This window comes from Bos indicus x Bos taurus, chromosome 28, assembly GCF_003369695.1.
Source record: "Bos indicus x Bos taurus breed Angus x Brahman F1 hybrid chromosome 28, Bos_hybrid_MaternalHap_v2.0, whole genome shotgun sequence".
Classification (NCBI taxonomy): Eukaryota; Metazoa; Chordata; class Mammalia; order Artiodactyla; family Bovidae; genus Bos; species Bos indicus x Bos taurus.
The window spans coordinates 35,184,745-35,190,744 of NC_040103.1; positions in this window are offsets into that span (position 1 = coordinate 35,184,745).

A 6,000-nucleotide genomic window follows, 5' to 3' on the forward strand; every position below is an offset into this window, starting at 1 on the left:
AGTCCATCTGCCCACTGAGGTTTCAGTCTCCTACTGTAAAGGACACCAAAAAGGGAGCACAGAAATGGCACGAGGGAACCAAGCAGCCGATCAGGCAGCTAGGAGAGCAGCATTACAGAACCATGACCTAATAGGGATTGCCACCTTAGTTCCACAGACTAATTTGCCAGAAACTCCTTCATATACTGAAGGTGAGAATCTTAAAGCTAAGAGTGAGGGCCTTCAAGAAGATCATATGGGGTGGTTCCAAAAGGAGGGACTCCTTTTTCTTCCTGGGAACCTCCAATGGAAGTTGATTAACTCCTTATATGCCAGCACTCATTTAGGGGAAAAGACCCTCCAAAACTTACTAGAAAGGTCCTTCAGAGGAACAGGCCTCCAAACAACTGTAAGGCAAGTGGTCTCCTCTTGTCCCACTTGCCAATTAAACAGCCCCCAAGGAGCTTGAAGATCCTAGTTGGCCCAGCACATCCAATGACGTGGGACATATCCAGGAGAGGACTGGCAGATGGACTTCACCCAGATGCCAGTTTCTCAAGGGTATAAATTCCTATTAGTCATGATAGATACATTCACAGAATGGATTGAAGGCTTTCCCACCCGGACTGAGAAGGCTGCTGCTGCTGCTGCTAAGTCGCTTCAGTCATATCCGACTCTGTGCGAACCCATAGAGGTGGTAAAAAACTGCTCCATGAAATCATTCCATGATTTGGTCTGCCCAGGTCATTACAAAGTGACAATGGGACATCATTTACTTCTAAGGTCACCCAAGGGGTCTCTAAAGCACTGGGCATTACTTATTATCTCCATTGTGCCTGGAGGCTCAGTCTTCAGGAAAAGTAGAAAGAGCCAACCAATTCTTAAAATCAGTGATAAAAAAGATAACCCAGGAAATGGGATGGAAGGAGGCTTTACCAATAGCTCTCCTCTGCACCTGTATGGCCTCTAAGGAACAGGTTGGTCTTAGTCCTTATGAGATGCTATATGGGAGACCTTTTGTTTATGTCAATGACCTCTTCCTAGACCCAGAGGTTCAGACCCTCCAGTCTTATACCATGGCCATTGGGCAATTCAAACAGGATATACACTTGTGGGGTATGAATCAGGACCCAAAAGATTCTAAGGAGTCACCACTATATGCTCCAGGGACTCAAGTCTTAATTAAAGTCTGAAAGATGGGTCCCCAAAGGCTCAACTCCAGCCCACATGGAAGGGCCCCTACCCCGTAATACTTTCTACCCCCACAGCAGTCAAGGTCATGACTCCTGGATTCACTACTCATGAGTCAAGCCATGGAAGAAAACAGAAGAGGACACAATACACCTGTGAGTCCCTGGGAGATCTCAGATACCTATTCAGGACTACCAATGAGTGCCATTCTAATGAACACCCCCAAAATCTGGTTTCTGGGGATAAGATTTCTCAGGAGAGCTGTAAAGAGCCAGCACAGCTTGACAGAGATTGTACTCCAAAACAGACAGGAGATAAATCTTCTGATCCCTGAACAAGGAGGGACTTGAGCCATCCTGGCGATGTGAATTTAGAATTGGCTAATGCCCCTACTCGTTATGCCATATTGATGCTGCTTATGATTGCCCCATGTATTATCAATTGTCTAACCTGTTTTGTCTCTGACCAGGTCAACAAAGCTACAACATGCAGTGCCAGTTCAACAAAGATATAAAACTACAGCCGACCACAGAAAATATCACTCACCCTTAGATGGACACCGCTATAAGGACTCTGAGGCTTGAGACTAGCAAGAGGAGGAGGCCCAATGCCCCTTGCCATCCCAGTTCAGCAGGAAGTAGCCAGAAAGACCTCGACACCCCTATTCCCAAAGAATTAGGCCTCCCATCTCTTGGGGGAATGTTAGGTAGTTAGAATAGGGAAAAAGAGTCCAAAATGGTGGTGGCTAAAAGACAAGGAAGAGAAAAGCCCACGAAAATAGAACAGAGGAAGGTCAAAGGAAGGTCCAAGGACCAGCGTGAGGACTTCAGGTAGAATAGCACTCCTGACTAAGCCCAATTTGCATAGGGCAGGCCCAGGGGGAAGAAAAAAACATATAAAAAGAGGAGCCAAAGGGCGCACTCTCTCACTCTCCCCCCCGCATGCGTGCGCTCTTTCTCTCTCTCTCCTCCACTCTCTTCTCTTCGTGTCTTTGGGTTGGCATGCCCTCATACTTCGAGGATGGATTCTCCTGCTATCTTCTAAATAAAATAGAGTTGTTAACACTGATTTGTCTAAGAGCTATAACAGTCTATTCGAGACCGGAGAGCTATAACATGGTCTGTTCAAGACCCGAGAGCTGTGACGCGCAGAGGGCTTTAATGTCCGTCACTCCAAATCTTTGTTGTGATGAGACAGAACTGAGGAGAATACACTCGTCTGACAGAATGATGGATTAATTACAGCTCAAGCAGGCAGGATTTCTTGAAACAACATACTGGTTACAGCTCAGTTAAATGGACAGTGGATAGTTCACCCCAAGATGTAGGAGTGGGCTGGCTGCAAAGCAGTGGCCACGATCCCTCTTGACTTTCCCTTTTATACTCTGTCTCCTCTTCTTGGTTCTGCCCTGTCCAAAAATAGGGCTTGTACCCGCCACCAATCAGGAAAGGGAATGCAAATATATGCTCAAGACCAATTGACAGTTGCAAGTTACATAACAACAGGCTCTATTGCTCATGTTGTTCCCATAATTAAGTCTGTTATAGTCAGACATGTGTATGTATAGAATATTTATGAACCTTTAATGGGCTCCTCGCTGACTATGGTTACTTGAGGACACAGCTGTGCATCGAGGGGGCATGTGCTGGACTTGGAGAAGCCCCTGTGGTTAGTCTGTATTTACTGTGTGCCTAGGGCACATGTGCACGGAGAAGGCGATGGCACCGACTCCAGTACTCTCGCCTGGAAAATCCCATGGATGGAGGAGCCTGGTAGGCTGCAGTCCATGGGGTCGCTAAGAGTTGGACACGTCTGAGTGACTTCACTTTCCCTTTTCACCTTCATGTATTGGAGAAGGAAATGGCAACCCACTCCAGTGTTCGTGCCTGGAGAATCCCAGGGACGACGGGGCCTGCTGGGCTGCCGTCCTATGGGGTCGCACAGAGTCCGACACGACTGAAGCGACTTAGCAGCAGCAGCAGCAGCAGGGCACATGTGCAGGAGTTGATAAAGTCTCTGTGGTTATTTTTGTAGCATATCTGTGAGCTCTCCTGGGCATGTCTGGGATGGGGTGTTTCAAGATAAGCTTGCATCCTTTTAGGCTAGGCCACCCCTCATTGCTCATGTCTAACTTCCTACCTAACACTTTCAAAAGACCTCAAGCCCAAACTTTTATTTTCAAAGAGTGGGGAGTATGCAGGTATGACAATTCACTAATTTCACCAGCTTTTTAAAAATTGTGGTTGATTTATGATATAAATTAGTTTCAAGTGTACAACAAAATTTTATATTCCATGTAATGTTAGTATAAAATACTCTATATTTCTTGTGCTGTACAGTATATCCTTGTAGCTTATCTATACCTTCTTAATCCCCTATCCCATCTCGCCCCTCCCCTTTTCCCTCTCCCCACTGGTGACCACTAGTGGTTTGTTCTATCTTTCAGTCTATTTGTGTTTTGTTACATTCATAGCATTTTTAGCTCTGCAGCAGTGTTCTTTGACCATTGTCAGGACTCCAAGTATTGTTTACACTGAGTGTTGGGCTCCCAGTGAAGGTATTATGTGTATTATTGACACAAACATGTTGTCATGTATAGAAATCATCCCCAGATATCAAGAAATCAGGGTCAAACCACGTGGGTTCTTATTCTAAAATTTCTCTAAAACTCTTACTACTCAAAGTGGTCTACAGATCACCAGGGAGCTTGCTAGACATGTGGAATCTTGGACCCGCTCCATACTCACTAGATCAGAGCCTGCATTTTCACAAGACCTCATGGAATCCATATGCACAGTCAAATTTGAGAAACGTAGCATATTTCATCAGCCATGACCAATCTTCAAGCAAAAACTATACTCTTATTTAATGTTACAGTTTACAAAGTTGCTTTACATAGTTGATTTCATTTAAATTTATTATTTTATTTTCATCCCAGCCACAATATAAAATTATTCATATTCAATGATGAAACTGAAGTCCAGGAAGGTGAAAAACTTGCCTAAAATCATATGTCTAGAGCCAGGTGAACCCCAACTTCAGTCTCAGTGGATGGTAGAATACTTTTTGATTATTAATAGTGTGCTGAATGTAGCATTAGTATGCATGGTGATTTTAGATATAAAAATATAATGAACACACTAACCAGGCGTGGCATTTCAGTTATTCTTGTTTGAGAAGTTTTTTAAAGTGAATTCAGATGACTAAAGTTTTGAGCATGGTCCCTCCATGCTCCAGGTTCAGGAAACACTTTCCTACTTTATATTATAGATGCCATTCCTCTCTTTCATTTACAGCAATGTCAAAACTTTGATTTTAGTGACAATTTATATTGAGTAATTTTTATTTACTACAAACATCTAGTGCATTGCGTTGGTACAAGGAAAAACTAAAAATTCTTCATGAATATTTCTCTGAATAGTTGTAGCATGCAAAAGTATTTTCCCTAATCCAACCTTACGCCTTACTATAAACAGAAATGAGGTAACCAGTATGAATGAATGAATGAAATCACTCAGTCGTGTCCGACTCTTTGCGACCCCATGGACTGTAGCCTACCAGGCTCCTCCGTCCATGGGATTCTCCAGGCAGGAATACTGAGTGGGTCGCCATTTCCTTCTCCAGGGGATCTTCCTGACCCTGGAATTGAACTCCGGTCTCCCGCATTGCAGGCAGACGTCTTACCATCTGAGCCACCAGGGAGGAGGGATAACCAGTATACACTCAAACCTATTCAGAAAGCTTAAGAGCCATCTTAAAATGTTTGTTGATAGAATTACAAATGCAGTATTTTGGATAAGATTTTTAAGTGTCCATTGTGTAAATCATCATAAATAAAGAGAAATGTAAAATGATAAGCACACACTCTCGTCGTCTAACCCTGACAGAAAAAGGAACTATAATTTCCAATTCAGTGTGGACAAGGAGCCTTGCAGAGACAAGGGTCTCATAGATTCATATATTAATTGACTGCACTAGATTTTTTTGTTTGTAAAGAATGGAAGGAAAAATATTTATATATTTTTATAAGCCAAATTGTTCAACTAAGAGCTTTAATTAACAAGGTTCCAGCAAGGGCCCTGGCAATTCTCATGATGTGCTTGCGTTCTGTACTGTAACCTCAAAGGCAAGTTCTCCAGTGTCTCTTTGGTGCTTTCATGCCCTTCATGTAAATACATACAGGCCCCCAGATGGTAAGTTGTTTTGCTAAAGAACTTCTTTACACATCTGGAATATAACCTCAAGATTTGTTTTAAAATCATGGCTTATAAAATATGTTTGGACTTGGATTGCCTGGAGTCATAAACACGTTGAATATAGGGAACAGTGTTAGTTTATAAATGTGGCCTGTTTTTAAGTTGTGAGGTTGTGCAGCAAAAACAGAAATGAGTGAACAGCCTTTGGCACATACCAGCCAAACAAGCCTACAAGAGTTAAACAATCTTCATTATTCTTTAGCTGTTACTAGGAGAAGGCGATGGCACTCCACTCCAGTACTCTTGCCTGGAAAATCCCATGGACGGAGGAGCCTGGCGGGCTGCAGTCCATGGGGTTGCGAAGAGTCGGACACGACTGAGCGACTTCCCTTTCACTTTTCACTTTCATGCATTGGAGAAGGAAATGGCAACCCCCTCCAGTGTTCTTGCTTAGAGAGTCCCAGGGACGGGTGAGCCTGGTGGGCTGCTGTCTATGGGGTCACAAAGAGTTGGACACGACTGAAGTGACTTAGCAACAGCAGCAGCAGCAGCAACAAATGATTGTAACTGGACTTATCCTTCACAGAGCTTATTTACTCTGACTCCATACAGATTACACTCTGCACCTAGCTTG